Here is an 18,537-nt window from a genome sequence, read left to right as displayed (position 1 = left end):
TTGTATTGCATTCAAAGTGTTCACTCGCGAAGCTTTTCGTATATACATAGGCATGCACCAAGCCCGAAGGAGCCGAACACATTTTAAAGATTAAACGAGCATAGTTCAACCACAATGTTTTAGATGCCCGACAGCATCTACATATGAGGTCAGCCTTAGTTGGTCGGCTTCAAGTTATTTCTCTCCTCACCGCGTTGTCAAAAACGAAATTTCTTGCTCATGCATTGATGTCCTGGAGACATGAACCCCAAAATGGCCTTCCTCAGATTCATGCACTCTGGGTATTTCCAGTTCCCGTATAAATAAGCTATGAAACAACAACAATAAATGAAGGAGAAGTGATGATGACATGGGATGTTTCCCCATGGTAGCCCGTGGAGCTATGAAAGCATTCCGTAAGGCTACGCAAATATGCTTCTCACCGTTCATCACTGAATTATATGCATGACATGCATTGAACCAAACAAAAAATCTTTAGTGTGCATATGTGAAACAATAAAAGGTGGCAGTCGTCATTTGTACTCAGAGTGCACAACTCTATTTGGATTTGCATTAGAGCTATACAGAAACAAATTGAAACGAGCTTCAAGTATCGAGCTCCTCATCAGATGCACTTAGGTTTTGCAAGTTGAGTTAATTTCTAATGACGGAACATATTTATGGAAATAATTGCGCTGCTATATGCAGGGTGTCTTTTTTTAGGCGATACAGATTTTTCAGAAAAAAATATAGGGCCTATAGAGATACTGTTTTCACTTCTGTTTAGGATATTTAATATAACCAAGTAAACGTGTGTAGTACAAGTTCAATACAGTTCCAATATAATGTAGCACAAACTAATTACACAAAATGCTTACACAAGAGAAGTCACACTCTAAAACAAGCTAAAACAAGTGTAATATTCCCAAAGAATCCCACAAAAGAACGCCACTAAGGGAGCCAGTGGCAATTCAAGGAGACACGGCCGCGGCAGACACTAATGTACCGTGTCGACCATCTTCGGAGGAACTCTGTCTCTCCAAGTGTAACAAACTGGGTCTCCAAGAAAATGACTACCTGCTTGTGGAGCGACATGAGGAGAGGGTACTGAACGCGAAGGCGCCTGCTTTGAGCTACCGCTCTGCATCTGTTCTTCCACAAGACGTACCTTGCCACTGCAACGAGCAGAAGAACAAACCTGTCCCCGATCCGGTGCCCTAAACGGTAGCGGAACGGGAAAACCCGGCAAACGAGAGTCCAAAACGTCCTTGCTACAACGCAGTCGTCTAACACGTGAGACACTGATTCAATGTTGGGACAATTCGGACAAAGGGAGGTATTGGTAACACCCCACCGGTTACGCGGTCACGCGTAGGTAGAACTCCCCAGGCCGCCTTCCACAAAAAGTCACAGACTTCGCGTGGGAAATTGTCGGGCCGGATATCACCCCACGATAGACCCAGGTTTCTCAAGTTATCCGACCGGGGTTCATCCAAGAGACATAGCAGTTCGCAGATACGTGATGCAGGGACCGATCGAGGATCGACCTGAGGGTCCTGAGCCTGTATGTCGCAAAAACGCTCTGCGATACGTCGATAAAACAGGGACGGGGAAGTGGCTTCAGGGTACCTATTCCCTAGTCCGCGAGGAACTAATGCTCTGCGAAAGTGGCCCATCCAGTACAACGCAAGCGCACGCGCTGAATGCTCAGTATCGTCAAGAACACGAAGGACAGCCCGAAGGGCAAGCAGTGTACAAAAAGTAGAAATGCACGGGAGGCTCCAGCCTCCCTGGGATCGCGGCTGTTGTAGGACCGCGCGTCTAACAAGAGCTGTTCTTCCTCCCCAAAAGAAGGAGAATATCACCGAAGAAACCCTAGTGCATACAGCACGGGGCGGTATAGCAACCCGGGAAACGAACCACAGCTTACTACATAGCACATTCTTGATTAGATACGCACGCTCCTGAAAAGGTAGGTCAAACCTACTGGCTATCGAAACCTTGCGTTCAACGTCCTGAAGCAGGGAATCCCAGTTTTCTCGTGCCACGCCCCGTTGGTCAAACACTACCCCCAGGATTCGAAGGGATAAGCACTGTTCTATACCGCCTAAGAAGTTGCCACTAAAACCAGCAACTGGCAATGCCTTACTTTTTGTATTGTTAAGCCGAGCACCGGAAACACGCGAATACTCGCCAAAAATCTGAAGTGCTTCGCACAGGCTATCACTGTCCCTGAGAAAGAGTGTAATGTCATCTGCATACGCAGATACCACCACCGAACCGCCGCAGGGGAGCGGGAACCCACGAATACGAGGGCAAGCAGCAAGCCTACGTAACAGCGGGTCTATGCACAACACGAACAGCATTGGGGATAACGGGCACCCCTGACGAACCCCACGTGTTATTGGAAACGGCTGCGCTATGTTGCTGTTAACTACGAGGTCGCTTGTCAAGCCTGAGTACAACGACCGAAGCAGCGAGATGAAGGCTACGGGAAAGCCAAACATACGCAGAACACCAAAAAGATAAAAATGCTCCACGCGATCAAAGGCCTTGGCCTGATCAAACGAGACGACTGAACCAGGCTGGTGAAAGCTGTGGGCATATTCAATGGCATCTCGTGTCAATAGCAAGGACGAGAAGATAGTTCTGCCCAAAACTGAGCAGGTTTGAAATGGAGAGACGAGGTAGGGAAGTGCATTCCTCAAACGTGTTGCGATAAGTGAAGCAAGGATCTTGTAATCACTATTCAGCAACGTAATAGGACGCCAGGATTGTGGCGAGTTGCTATCGCCACCCTTCGGTATAAGGACAATGCGACCATGCTTGAAAGAAGGCGGAAGACGGTGCTCTTGTAGAAATCTAGTGAACAACGCGACCATAGACGGACCCAGGGCTGTCCAAAAGCATTTGTAGAACGGCACAGGCAGCCCGTCTGGGCCCGGAGCAGAAGAGACTTTTTGTTCAGCAAGGACGGCTTTAACTTCTGATAAGGTCACAGAACAACACAACGCCGATCCCAAATCATCTGGCAGTTCGGGCAACGAAGCCAGGAAACGTAACATCTCTTCGCTAACCTCGCTTTCTTGGCTTTCAGAAGAGAACAATTGTGCAAAGAAAGTGCGAAATACTTGAACGATGTCTGATGGGGCAGAGGAGACAGACCCATCCGCCAAGCGTACTTGTTCGACATGACTCTGTCGAGGTTGCCTAATGTCGGAGTTACGCATGTAGCGCAACACGTCGGGGTCCAAGATAGGACGGTTGCGGTTGAACATAACTGCCGCAGTCCGGGACGAAAAGCGCAAAGCTCGGTAATAGCGCTCTTTCAGGATGTCCAGATACTCTTGCATGAACAACGTAAGGGGCCCTCCACGTTTCACTATGAGCATTCGACGACGAAGTTCATTTAAATGTTCAGTGAGAGCAACCTTCCTGCGTCTACCAGCTGCGATCAAAAGCTCTGACCAGTGCCGCTTAAGGGTGTCCCAGACGACCGGGTCGAAGTCTGTCTCACGCAAAGAGTCACGGATTGCCACCTCTACTTCAGAAGTAACTTCGGGATCGTGTAATATTGCGCTATCTAGCCTCCACCAGCCGGGCCCTCGAGTTTCCAAAGTCGAGAGATCCAGCGCGACGAAAAAAGGTACATGATCTGAAATATATCCCACTGAGACAGGAAACGGTGACGTTCGGCATTGAACAATGCAGTCAGCGTATTCATTAGGCACATATGCTCTGTCCAGACGACTAAACGAGTTCCCACGGGACCAAGTGTAATTGAACTGGCTGCCATACAAATGGACCCAGGCGTCAGTTAAGGAATACTGCTGCACTATTCGCCTCAGTTCACGCGCGTTCCACGTAGGCCGGCCGAAACCTGGACCAGATACATCCCTGCGAGAATCTAAAACACAGTTAAAATCCCCTATTAATATAAGTGGATACGGTTCAAGCATGAACGAATGCAAGTTTTGAAAAAAAGCGTTAGATAACCCGGGACGAGCGGGCCCGTACACGTTAAGAACACGAACTTTACAGTTTGCAACGTAAATATCAAGACACACTACGCGGCCCGCAGCGTCATAACAACAAATACAATCACGAAGCAGCGACGGTCGGAAGACAACTACACCGACTCCCTCCGACCGCGCAGACCCCAACGAGAAGAAACAGTTAACAGAAAACCGCCTACGAAAATCACATACGTCTTTGGGCGAACTAAAGTTCGTTTCCTGGAGGAGCAATAGGTCACAAGAGGACACCCGAGCAAGGTGCAGTATCTCACGCTGCTTATCCGGGCATTTAAATCCCTGGGCATTCAGAGTGAGAAGGCTTAGTCGCATGAAGAATAAAAGGCTCATCATCATTCCTGGGAAGATCCGGAGTCCGTGCTAAGCTCCATTACGTGGTCGCTGTCAACTCGCTTCTTCTTCTTTTTCACTTCCTTGGGGCTACTCGTTGAGCGCATTATTCTCTTGGAATCTGGCCGACTACAGTCCATCTGAACAGTATCCACAGGTGACCCATTCGTTGAGGATGCAGCAGCTGGCGGACCAGCGCATGGCGGAGGAGACACGAAGTTCTCGTCGGCAGGTACGTTGTCAACTGGAGGGCTAGAAGTCAAGGGAGGCTCACCCTCGGAATCCATTTTCTGATCCAGTGATGCATCCTCTGATTCGTAGCAAACCGTGTTGGAGTCTTCAGATGAAACTTCCATTGAATCATTCCTCTCCGCACACGGCGACACCTTTTGTACTGCGCTGGATGGCAGATGAGCTACTTGAGTTTCTGTCAGCACCCCTTGTGCTTCACCGGGCAAATCTTCAGCCTCCTGCTTCCGGGGATCGGCGGGGGCATCGTGTAGCGGCGGAAAAGCAACCGCTGGCGATACCAATACTTCAGAATACGGTCGCCTCTCTGTGCAGTCAGCGGTAGCATGGTTGGCTCCACACCTTTGACAGGGTCGCTGACAGGACAACGTTGGGTGACCGAACGAGCTACACCTGTCGCAGAATTCTTCGCGGCAAGCAGCCTTAAAATGACCCTCTTTTTTGCAACGTCGACAGACTTTCTTCATGCCAACGTAATCAAAGGTTACGCGATGGCCAAGTACACGAAGAAAATTAGGAACCGGGTTGTTCACGGACATCTCAATTTTCACCACTCTGTCCCCATTCCTCACTGTTGGCCTACCCTTGTACCGACAATAAGAAATATCCAGGACCTTGCCGTGTGAATGAAGGGCACTACGAAGACATTCATTTGGGATGAAAACTGGAAGATATCGACAGATGACGTTGACGACTCTGGGACCCACGGGGACGATTTCTACACTTTCATTCCCAACCTTAATACTGCCAGCCGCATGAACCTTCTTCATGGCGCTAGCTGAGTAGACTACCACCTGGAAGGACGTTTCTCCCAGGTGTTGTACGCTGAAAACGGTGGCTTCTCCGGCGACCGCCTCACTTGCATCGACGATGTCATCTACAGACGTCCCAGCAGGGACAGACACATTAAAAGCCCAGTCTTTCGACGGCGTGCGATCTGACATTGCTGCCCCGGTAGAAGGCGTCACTCAGATGACGACAACGTCCGGGGCGACCACGAAAATGTATCCAAAGAACAAGAGCCAAGAGAACACACGTTCGAACACTATGCTTCTTCTTTTTCTTCTGTTTTCACTTCTATCATCTCTGGGCCGGCGGACGTTCTTGGCCATATGTTGCTCGACCGTCAAATGACTAATTACCTAAAAATCGTTAATTAACTTCTTAATTATCGAAGCTACGAAGTTGTCCCAATGAGAACATATGTTCCTTTCGGTGACCTGATATCGTAGCCGTTTTCAGAACAAAAATCCATTTGGTAGATCGTCCGCAAAAATTTTTTTTTCTCTTTATTTTGTTCATTGCGCATCTTCAGAGACCCGTCTTTCCTTTGCTCCCAGTGTGAGAGGGTGAAAAAGCACACTGCCGCCTCTTGCGTCCTAAAAAAAAGATTAACAGATAATGCAACACAAGATAAGGGCAGTTCCGATAGCGTCACCCGATACATGTGTTTTTGTTTTGTTTCCGCAAGTTAAAGCTCATCTTCGACGCATGAGGCGGCACTGTGGCGGCATTTTCGACGCATGAGGCTCCTTCGTCATCTCACGTTGGGGGTGAAGAAAATACGCGTCTCCGAAGATGCGCAATGAACAAAATAAAAAAAAGGTGTTTCTTCACGATTTTTTTGCGGACGCTCTACCGAACATATTTTTGTTCTGAAAGCGGCTACGATATCAGGTCACCGAAAGGAACAGATGCTCTCATTGGGACAACTTCGTAGCTTTTATAATTAAAAAGTTAACTAACGATTTTTATGTAATTAGTCATTTGATGGTCGGGCAACATATGGCCAAGAACGTCCGCCTGCCCAGAGATGATAGAAGTGAAAACAGCATCTCTATAGCCCTTATAGTTTTTTTATGGAAAATCTGTATCGCCTAAAAAAAGACACCCTGTATGCCACGAAGTGTGACAAATAAAGCGACAACATAACAGTTGAATGACAGGGCTGGTGAGCATTTGTCCGCAAGTATTTGGGGGGAGTAATGAAATGTCCGGAGACCAATCGTCCGGGATCCAGGAGGGACAACCACAACTTACAGACCACTTACAACTTCTAAGCCTCCGCCGGGTTGCTCGAAAAGGCTATACCATAGGTTGGCAGCACTGATAAGACAAGTGACATTTCAACATTTTGATTTGAAGTACTGATTCGGAAAACACACACCACATGCGCACACTGAAAGGCCACAGGCACCGCGGGCCTCGGTCTGATGCAGAAGTGCATCGCTCAGTCCTTCTGAGCGCTCTGCTTTTTTCGACACACTTGATTAGAACTTGCTGCGACTTGCACACAGAGGCAGACCCATTCCCTGCTCAACGACGTCAATCGGTGATAGTAACGCCCACTTGTTGGCAGTCCCATTTCGCCTAATGGGATGGCACGACAGTTTCGCGTCATGACAGCCACCCCTCCCATTTTTAATCCTGAAAATCGCATGACACGAAATGGGAATAGGCGAACTGGGATGTCACCTTACTTTCTGACGCGAAAGTAGGTCACTTTACTGCACCGTCTTGTGCGTTACATTCAAACTGAGTTGTTCGTATATGTATGCATATTAGCTTTTTTATCTTTGTGATTCCTTTGATTGTGTTTCCTGTTTCCTTTGTTGTGATTCCTCTGGCTCTTAGCACGGCATTCTCAATCCCGTCCAATGCACTTTTATATCGTTTTTCACTTTATTCGAGTCAACATATGCAGCCAAATCGAATCAAATGCCATAGCAAGCTGCAATGAACCCGTCCTGAGCAGTTATCAGCGCCATTTTTGCATTGCAAAAATACCGAATTCTTACCCAGCATTCTGTACGATGCGGTCAGCTTATGAGAGAGATTTAGTATATCGTACGCAAAGGTGATAGCGTACGTAACAGATAGCGTTCTTGGTTCAGCGCACTACGCGAAGCTCTCTTTCAATTGTGGGCTTGCGCAGAACCATCAACGCCATCCCTTACGTACGCAACGGCGATAGTGTACGATGTACTAAAACTCTCTCGCCCTCCTTGGGCACCCAAAATTCCATTTCTTCGTGACGTGACCGGAGCGCCCTAAGCAGTTAATTACAACCGGAGAGTATTGGCCCCCGTTACCTCCGACTTCTGCAGGCGCTGGTATTGACAGGATGGATTTAACACGGATGTCTGATTTCATCACGGTGTCCCCCGCGTGCTTCGCGAGTGGGAAATGGAAGCCTCCTCTCCTTCACGCCTGTGCTTCGCTCAGCCACCAGAGCCCCGTGCCGTGGGTTCGCCGTTTTTCGCTATAATCGGGTTCACCCTGCTGCAGTCACGTTCGGGCCCGGGCGGCTTCTGTCGCTCGCGACCGATTAATTTGGAGTGTCTGTATGTTTGTGTTCATCCTTTATCTGTTTTTCTCGCTTGAAGGAGGATGCCCGCGTTTGACTTTCTTTTCAGATGCTGGCTTACCGGGAGTACCTTCCTAGAAATGGAACATAGAAATTTGCGAAAGCTTGAAAATGAAACCGTTGAAATATCGAAATAATAATCGGTCTTGCAATTAAGCGTGATGCTCCATTGCGTCGTCCAGAGGGCGCCTACAGCGGCTTGAGAGATAGATACCTCAATACTGGTTAAAACATTTGTATAGGTTTCCAATGGCACATGTAACTCTTTCCCAGATCCACAGGCAAGTGCGTGGCCTCGTATAATTGCGCCGATAGTGCAACAGAGGGATGTTGCCCTACACCGCGTTACCTTCACTTCCCCTTCAACTTCATGTCAGGTTCGTCGAACGGAAAGCTCTCGTCTGTGAAATTTATGTCCATGTTAAAACTTGTTATGACGCAGTTATACCGGAAGTGGTCGTATTCTTCCTGGATGAACGAAAATAAATTAGAACCAAGAACAACTGGCGGGACATAGCAGCTTCGAAACACACGGCTCAATTTTAACATAAAACGATAACGCAGAAAAGGCGTAGTAATGTGCGACTGTTGAAAGAGATGGAATGGAGCAGCTGCGTACCCGGAATAATGTATGCGGGTCGGCACGCGTGAAAAGAAGCTGCCCACAACCCACATAGCCCTTTTTTCTCCCTTCTGTTCAATAATCAAAGACAGAAAGACAAAAAAAAAAGTCCCGTTTACACACGATGCATCGTTTAGATCAGTGCTGTTCTATATAAGGGCTGATCTTCTTCTTATGCGTAACGGTGCGTGGCACGTACGTACTTTATCGTAAAATTATCTTTCAGTAATTTAAATACAGAACACGTGGCTTGCGGTTGCGTTACAGAATGAGAGAAGCAGCATTATGAAACGGCGCTTTCGTCGATAATGGTGTTAGATGCTTGGGTTTTCCCTTATGGGGGCAGACGCGCTCACGGGAGCGCGACAGTACGCCCTCCTGATTTAATTATTGATAATTCTTTCGTGTTCTTTCGCCATAATTTCGATGGAAGTATTGCGCTTCTTTCCAGCCCTTCGATAATTGCAGCTCGCAGTTAGGGGCGGAGCTCAATTTTGCGGCTTGTTACAAATCTACAAACATTATGTGCTTCGAAATGTCGCAAAATGTAGGCAGCCGTCAGCAATTATTCTGATAGCTCCTCGCCCCGAAAATGAACCGAAAATTGCACTTGGCGAGGCGTCCGCAATTAAAGCACGTAGTCCTTGTGAACGCAACTGCAAAGTAAGTTACCATTCTATCACGTGTTCGTGGAGGAGAGGCGGGGAGGGGGGTAATGGCAGGATCGGCTCGCGGTTGTTGGCCACACAGAAGTGGGCGTCGTCACGAATATAGCAATAAACGAAAAAGGAGACGGATGGAGGATGAAGGCTGGAGATGCGTAGAGGGAGCGTGAGTTCGTCGGGGAGTGCAAAGCGTTAAAGGGGTCGTTCAGGAAGATCCACCTCCTGCAGAAAGAGAACAAGGTTTCTTGCTTTAGCGGAACGTTTGGCACGAGAACCTACGGGGTAGAGGATGTCCGCTAGCGTACCAGAGCTGGAGTGAGGGAGATGGGCTTCGCGCGCAGAATGGTATGCTCGGCAGTCTCGCAGGATGTGCTCGATTGTTTTAGGTTGTTGACAGTGACCACAGCAGACGTCACGTCTAGAGCCGATTTTGAATAGTTGAGAGTTGGTGAACGCAGATCCAGTGCGTAGCCTATGGAGCGTGGTCTGTGTTCCTCGAGAAAGGTTTTTCATGGAAAGGGGCGGTGATGGTGGATGATGTGCCGTATCCCAGGATGGCGCAGGTCAACAAGCTGAAGGAAATTTCCACAGGAACCATCAAAACATACAATCCGGAGTAAATAAGTTTGCACGCATCGGTGTTCCTCTTCGTCTCCCCTGACTGCATGGTGCACTCGCATCAGTCAAGTGTCAGCTCACCTGAAACAGCAAATACATTGCATCCAAAGTTTACACTCTGCCATATTGAAAGCGCAGCGCCGTCTACTCCGGAGGAGCACGTTGAAAACTTTTTACCGTACAAGCCAGAGAGAAGGAAAGCACACATGCCGTGTTCTTCATCCATGGTATCGCTTTTTTCCTTCACGGCTTGTGCTTGCTGCAAAAGCGCTGGGTGTGAGACTGGCTGGAAAACGGTGTATACGCACTTGTTGAAGGGCTATCCTTGTCTTCGAAGGCAGGACAGGTGCTCTGATCGTATGTCTATCGCAGCCGGGAAACTGCTGACCCCATGGCCTTAAAGATTATTCAGTTGTGCCTTTCACCCACTTTCTCGATCATATGTCGACACTGGACAGCTCGACTGGCAAGCCTAAGATAAATTCGTCGAATTGTCTCTTAGCCAACGTGGTGCAGAATAACGTTACATCCTGTTCATCGTGTGTCGTTATTCATCAACATTAATGAATATCACGTCTATCTTATCAGATTGTTTGCTGAAGGCAGCGTTGTTTATTGCACGGCTCACTGCAACTCTGACTTCCAAACTTTCCAATCCGGTCTAGATAACATCTGCCACTAGTATATAATCAGGCAGTTGCCAGTTGCCAGTCAATATTAGCATGTGTAAATTTCTGCCATCTTTAACATATGTCGACCAGGTTTGCCTCAAAATCCTGATAAGTATATAGTCAAAAGTTGCCAATTCAATTTATATTATCTGTAGCCATATTTGTAGCCAGTACCACGGAAAGATTTGCAGTTAGTCAATTTTACCACGTATTCCGAGTTGCCATTTACACTAGAACATATGGGACACATAGTCACGAATGTAGAGTCAGCTTCTAGGTGTAGATGTTCTAATTCATCGCATAGAGAAGTATTCCTGTATGGAACGTTGTCCAAACCTATCCTAATATTGCGATAAGGCCAAGGTTCACTCTGTTTCGCAGCTCTGTCTTCGTCACGACCTCTGTGGTTGTAAACCTTGCACCAGAACCTTACATTGTCCGTTGCTCCCTCTAGGCTGGGAGTACCCTGAATAATAATAATAATTGGGGTTTACGTTGCGAGACAACTGAGATCATGAGCGACGCCACAGCGGTCGGTCTCTGGATTGCTTTTGCCCACCTTAGGAAGTACCCTGAAGGTACCACACTTAATTTTCAAGTTCGTGACTTGAACACTGAAAAAGTTCCGGTGGCATAGTCATCACATTTTTACGTTTTTCGAATGCCATGACGGCATTGATCTATTCAAATTTCCGCAGCATCAGGTCGCGTTCGGGAGGCGATTCTGGAGCTCCTACACAAGCGTCTTGAGGAAGAGAAGGCAGCTCTGCTTTATAGATATCACCTCCTCGATGTTTATCCTGCTTGAGTAAGAAGGTTTTACGAAGTCGATCCTGAGTCTCACACACAAGTCTCAAACACAATGCCAAGAAATGTTCGCAAAGTAGACGGAAAGTAGCCAAGCTATCATTGCCCAAAGTTTGGGGCCAAAACATTCGGATTGTAAAACATGACAACCCAGTGAAACTCAGAAAACATGAAAAGTGAGACCATCTCCAGCAACAGGTATTCAGATCCTCGTGGAACCAAAGAAAACTGGTGATTGGCGACTGTGTTGGATTACATGGCTCTGAGTAACGTCGCGGTATAGGACCGCTTCACTATTCCTCATATCCAGGGGGGGGGGGGTATATTTATTAGACGAAAAGGAAAAAAAAAAGGAAGAAAGGTCCAGGTCCTCATATCCAGGACTTTGCAGGGAATTTACATGAAGCCAAACTTTTCTCTGAGGTCCATATGGTGGGGTCATCCTGCACAGGTTGCCACCCCGTAGAAAGTTTGGGGGTCATGTGCATGAAGTTCTTGCTACGGAACGCGGCTCTATAACATTCGGATGGTTCATGGACTAAGTCATCCGAAGTCTGCTGTTCGTTTTGACAACATTGGCTTTATCATATCACGAGATCATGATCACCCCTCTCGCAGCAAAAGTGCAAATAATTGAATAGTTCCCTCAGCCCACCTTGTAAAGCAAACCGTAATATTTTCTGGGACTCGCCAACTCGCACGAACAATTGATAGACGACTGCGCATCCAACCTTCACCCACTAGAAGCGTTGATAACCACAGCAAAAGACAGTGCTTTCTCACCTGCCTCGACTCTGCTTTCTTTCGATACATTCCGGAAGATCAACCGTGTTTTAGCGACCGCCACACTTCTGGCGTACACTTGTGGCGCAACCACAAACATTATGCTATAGGTGCTTCAACATACCCGCCGGGAAAGTGTCCAGTGGTTGAAAGCGCCCATTGCCCATTATTCCCAAGCAGAGGTGGGGAAATTACTTTTATTTTGTAATGCATTACCATTATTCATTACTTTTTCGATGTTAGTAATGTATTAGTAATGCCATTACTTTGACGAAGTAATGGCATTACTCTGGCATTACATATACATTTTAAGGCATACGCTTCAAAGATGTTATGCATAAGTTTTCTTCCTTGCTTTTTTTGTTATAGGCAATAGCCACCCGAGTATCCCCTAAATCGGTGCCACTAAATCCCCGCAGAAGCGAGGCTGATAGGCAGAAACTATAGATAAGATTCATTGCAGCATAGTAGGAGTTGATGCTCAAAGTTGTCATCCGCTAGCCTTGCCCGCTTCGGCGACATGGCACCTTTTGCCGTACTGAACACTCGTTCAGCGGAAACGGATGACGGAGTTTCCGTGTTGTATTGCCCGAACAGTCACTTGATTTTCGGGAACCCATCTAGCGATTCTAGTCTGCGGTCCTTATAGCTTGCACAGAACAGTAAAATGTCTCCCATCGCAACTAACTGGCTCGATATACGCACTAAATCCGACCCACGAATGGGACAAGTATTCACCTGCCGGCTCCATGATGCCTTTTCGCTATACCCAGCCCTACAATTCTGTCCTGGCAGAAAAACGACCTCTGACAGCACAAGAGAAACTAACACGGTATCATACCGAAACAGCGAATCACTAGTTCAATTGTCACTTGTTACCGTCATAGAGGCTATGTTTCTATTTCGTTGATTATCCTTTACTCCAAATGCGTACAGGAGAAAATCGGTGATATCATCATGTGGACACTTGTGACACACACCACCGACTGTCGAACTCTTGCAGAATTCCCCTGTCTGGGCCCTTCTCTTTATTTGTTGCCCTGAGCTCATTGTTAAAGTCGGGTTGAAAAAAATAACCTGGATGTTCCCAATCTTCACGTGGCGCAATGAACATTCGATAAAAGTAATGAGTAATGCCACCCTGCATTACTCAGTCGAAATGTAATACATTACCAATACTCATTACTCTCTGGCAAAATGTAATTCATTACCATTACTCATTACTCAAAAGTAATGCATTACTTTGTAATGCATTGCTCCCCACCTGTTCCCAAGCCCCATTCTTCTTCGCGAAACCAAAGACCAAAGTGTGTGCATTAGCACACCACTTTGCAGAGTTCCGTGCATGCGGCAAAGCATTTCTGAAGGCGATGCCACTGAAAGCAACTCGCACCTTGTGTGATCCGGCATCTTCAGATACGCAATGTGATACCATACATCATGCACGGCAATGGCGATCAGACACGAAAGTGGCAGAAGACTTTACCGTACCTCCGACTTGTTGCATCCGATCGCTTGAGAACGCTCTGGCGAGACACTCCGTATTCGACTGGTGGAAATGGGGCGCTCTGATTACATTTGATTGTGGTTCTTCTCGAGCGCTTGCCTCCAGCCAGGAGAGCTCTGGGCCGCTCTAGCCCGCACTATCGGCGCGGTGGGAAGATCTGGGAGGGTTCCGGTCACGTGACTATTGGGGCTTCCACTGGGAAGCTTTATCGCGCCGGCATCGTTTCTTTGGCATGAATCACATCCACGTTGTTCTACTTCTGCGTGAAACCGGAAGGCACGTGGAGTTACGTACCCGTCGTTTCACTTCGAAGGTGGCTGCCTTGTTCGACTTGTGCGAGCCTTGTCCAGTTCTGTATTGAAGCGAGAGACGGTCTCGCCCGTACCGACGCAGAAGATCGGCGCGACCATCCGAAAATACCTTTAGTCTTACACGTACCAACAACATTCAACAAGACATTCATCAAATACCCGGCATTCCGGTATTGTATTTTCTCTTTCAATAAGGTTCGTCACGTCAGTGTATTTGATTCATCTGATCAGGTCCTTGCAGATCTTCGATGCTCTCAATTGTAGCGGATATGTGCCTTACCTTCGTTTGTGTTATCCTACCATCTGTGTGCACATGCTGTCAGTGCCCCTTCCTTCGTTATATCTATAATGACCTCTTCCTATGGGGCATGTTTAATGCGGATTAATAAAAACGGAAAGTTTAGCCATGATCCCGTCGTCACGCCGTATTCATAATAACGGCCTTGCTCAACCGAACGGTATGACTTGAGGTTCTGAAAGATCCTGAAATGACGGCTAACACAAAGACAACTGATAGCCTTCTGTAGTCTATCTGCACAACTGGACTGGTGGTATACGGGTATGACACCATGATCGCTGTGTAGTACGCTTTGCAAAAAAATCACGTCGTGACTGGATGCCAACATTTCTGTGTTATGTATTCGTTTTTGGGCGTGAGGCTTAGCGTTGCCTTTACACCTGCCTTTCAACACCGTCTCGGCTCCACCTCGTCTTCCCTCTGCCCCACTTGGAGTGCAGGGCGACCTCTGCCACGTCATCCTGGCTTGTGAGCAATATCACCACGAGCGTGCACTAATGGAAGTCCCTATGCAAGGTTTTGACAAGCGGCCGTTCAACCTCGCGAAGATCCTCGGACCGTGGTCGAACGCTGCCCACCAGATGCAACGCCTTCGTCTTCTTGCGGAATACTTGTGCTCCACCGGTCTGGTGACGGCTGTCTGAAAGCCCCCATCGTCATCCCCTCATCCTTTCCCAACGCGCAATAGGGTAGTGTACCGCCTCAACGGCGGTGAATCGCCCACGTCATCATCATCCAATGTATGCGTGTGTGTGTGTGTGTGTGTGTGTGTGTTGTGCGTGTCTGTGCATGCGTGCGCCTGTGAACAGAGATCATACCCTGGAGGCCTTGCAGTGCAACGACCTTCCTCTCATACACATATGATTCTACATTAGTGTCGACTACCCTGGACGTGTAAGAAACGTGTTGCAGCTTGCGTGGCCCAGCAACATAGCTGGGACTTGATGAAACAACACTGTGGTAGGATAGTTTATACGGACGCTTCGAGCACGTCGCCAGGATCGACTTTTATGTATGTGGTTCCCGAGCGCCTCTTTCAAGGCGCCGCTCGGTACGTCCTCCACTGCTGCGAAGTATCGTGGAATGATACAGGCGTCCTGCTCTGTGGAGTCGCTTGCTTCCTACCGGACCGGAAAGTAGCTGTTACGAAGCTTGAACACACAAACCGATAAATCTTTGCGCTGGGTTCCCTCTCGCAATTGTGGTCAGTGCGCGGCAGTAGAGGATGTGGCAGAACATCCTTCAACACTGCTCCAAGTAAAATGACCATCGTCCCGCCTTGGGGTCGCCGTTGGTCCGCCCGAATAACCGCGCCCCAGCATCAGAAGTCCCCGGGTGATGGGCCGCGTATCAACATGTACCTGCCGTGCACGCACTCGTGCAATTTTTGTAATAGAGAAATCTTATTGCCATTCTGTGAGCTTCTCTCGCGCGATTGCCCAGGACTGCTGCAAGGAACAGACCGTGTGTTGATATCAGAGTTACTATCGACATTGAACATGTGCGTAGGTTGTCTACCACACTACTGTCTACTTCTTGCGCCGTCTGATCGTTCCCGTTCCTCGGTTCGTGCTGTGCGAGTTCTCTGTCTCCCTTTCTGTGTGTTTCTCTTCTTGTTGTTGTTGTTTGTCTGTCCTCCTGTCTGCTTTTTCCTTTCCCTTCTTGAGTTATCCCTTCTTTTGAATTTGTGTGCCTCTCTTGTTGTTCTTTTTTTTACAGAGTCTTTGGTGTTTTCTGTTTACTTTACTGCAACCAGGTGAATTGGATTAACCTCTCCTGATCGGGGCGGGACTAACGTCTCCATATTTTCCCTTTGCATATTTGTCTATCTACGTGTAGTTTACATCTGCATTCGGTTTTTGTATTTATCACACTGACTTTACAATGTGACCAAGAGCGTGTTCCACGCTTTGCGCAGGTTCGAAAATACCCTGCACCTTGAAACATTGCTGTGTTTACAGGAAAACGGGAACAGGAACAAAGATCGCTACAAAACCCATATCTCCTGCAACAGAGGCGTGCTCTGCTGGCGAGCGCCAGAATCGGTCAATAAACGATGCACGCCCGCATCGTTTCTAGTATGTTAACCCCCGGGTACTGTAGTCTTCGGAGCAGAAGTGGATAGACTCCGCTTCCACGCGTTAGTACTTTTTCAAATACTCAAAAATCGAATCCCTGCCGAACATGCATCGCATTTCATCACATTATTTAGTGGCTGAAACCAGAGGACAAAGCTGCTCGCCCGCCGTGAGCAGTCCGTTTCGCGACATGTTTCTAAGGTTTGTTACACCCCTTTCTGTAGTTTTCGAGCACACATAAACTTGCCTGCTGCGCTGCCACATTTATTGCAGCAGTCCAATTCCAATTCCAGCAGTACGATTTGCAGCAGTCGGGCACCATCCCAGGCAGTGCGGCTTAGCGGTTTTGCGTCCATTTGCTGCAGTGATTTCCACACCCTTGTGCGCACCATTTCACGGGCTATCAAGGTGTCTTCTAGCCTAAAAGCTTTACACTGTACGGAACACGCTCCCATTTTACGAGTGCGAGGCTTAGAGGAGCTGACCTTAATGCTCATTAATCTTCATTCGTTCGAGCAATAATAGTTTCGCAAATTTTCCTGCGTGTTGCTCTCGATAGAGCACATCTATAAAATGGACCAAGCTTATTAAGTTTCGTTCTGTGGTATAGTGAATGCCTAATTTCGGGAGACGTGAAGTTAGTAATTGAAAATCTGATATATTATGTAAGTAAGTGTATAACTACTCAGGAAGTAGTGAAAAAAAAGTACACAGGGGATGTTAGCTGCAACCCTTATAATATGATACATCTCTGCGCACCGCGTGCAGGAGTAATGTAGCCTTAGCTCGCCACCATAAAATGCGGCTGTACGAATATGAATAATAAGCATAGCCTTATCGTTGTACCCCAAACCTACTGCTTGGTATGTGCCAACAGAAATGCCTGTTAACTGTCAGCAATAGGGCAAGGAAAACATGCCCTTGAAACTTCTCAAACATTCGTGCTTCATAAAGGACCGGATTATGTCCTTGAGACAGTACGGCATTCAGTGAATTGTCTCTGAGAATCCATGGCTCTGTGTGCAAACGCACATACAAATGCAAAAACCTTAAGACTTTGCAGGACTAGCATGTTGCCATACATAATACGATCCTCATATTTTGAAAACGGATTATTGCTTGTGGCGATTTACAATTAGTATTAATCCCCCTGTTCCGAATCCAACGTTTTCACTGTTCTCGTGTTCCTTTTATTCTGCGTCGTATTTTTCTGAGGTAGGACGACGCCCCTAGCGGCCGTCTCAGGCGTCCTTCTTGGTGACGAGGCTCTATACTGGTCTTTCCATGTCTGCGGGGCCAGACCAGGGTGGGAAAGTGAAGCCTCAAAATGCTCCCTGTTTATTTAAACGACGGTGTCGCACAAAATTTCCAGTAATGTCTGATGTTTTCTACCACAACATTTCGGGTACTAATGTCAACTATGCTATCTCATTACACGCGTAAACATAGATTAACAGGCCACAACAAAATGAAAAACAGTGGATTATATTCACGCCGCTGCATTTAGTTCTGTCTGTTCGGCAGCACGTAAAAACATGGAGCAACGTGCGTCATTACACGTAGAAACTTCTTTGAAGCGTGAACCACATGGCCGCGTAAATAAAAGACACAGTTTTATTGGCACCAATAAAACAGACAGTTTTATTGGTGCCCAAGAACAGCCTTAAGAGCCTTAGTATTAGCGCACACAAAATCAGACATGTCAATATCATACACAGACAAGAAATCAGTAACAAGAAAGAAGACATAAGCAATAAAGAGGAAAATCCACACAAACAATGTTAAACTAACGAAAATATATATGATAGACATAGGCCATAATATATAGACATAAGAGCAGCAGTTCTTACGATAGGCACATGCTAATGGAGAAAAAATGTCACATGACATTGAAATTGGATTTACCAACATTTGGCAATGTATAATGGAATCATATGGAGAGAAACTATTTACATATAATGAAAGGCAGACTACGCGACGCAGCTCTGGGTAGGCAAAAACTCAGACGACGTAAAACAAATGAAGAATGAATATATGAATTTTCACATTTATAAGTGAACAGAGCATTAACAATATTACGTTGTGCAGTCAGTGGGAGCAGGCTGAAATGCCTCAACGGACCATTATAATCATACTATTTAAAGGTCGGATACACCATAGAAAAAAAAAAAGACAGTGAACGACATGAACAGCTCTTTTCTGAACAGTTTCAAGACGA

The 18,537-nt window shown here is 47.1% G+C and overlaps 1 protein-coding gene across 1 annotated transcript in view; it reads left to right on the top strand.

The window, feature by feature from the left end:
• LOC135385819 (neural cell adhesion molecule 2-like) overlaps nucleotides 1-18,537 on the top strand; it is a 598,454-nt gene that overhangs the window by 207,016 nt on the left and 372,901 nt on the right. The window lies entirely within an intron of this gene.

Source organism: Ornithodoros turicata, chromosome 2 (assembly GCF_037126465.1).
Source record: "Ornithodoros turicata isolate Travis chromosome 2, ASM3712646v1, whole genome shotgun sequence".
In the NCBI taxonomy this organism is placed as follows: domain Eukaryota; kingdom Metazoa; phylum Arthropoda; class Arachnida; order Ixodida; family Argasidae; genus Ornithodoros; species Ornithodoros turicata.
Note: the sequence above shows the minus strand (reverse complement) of the source record. Positions and strands in the feature narration are given on the sequence as shown.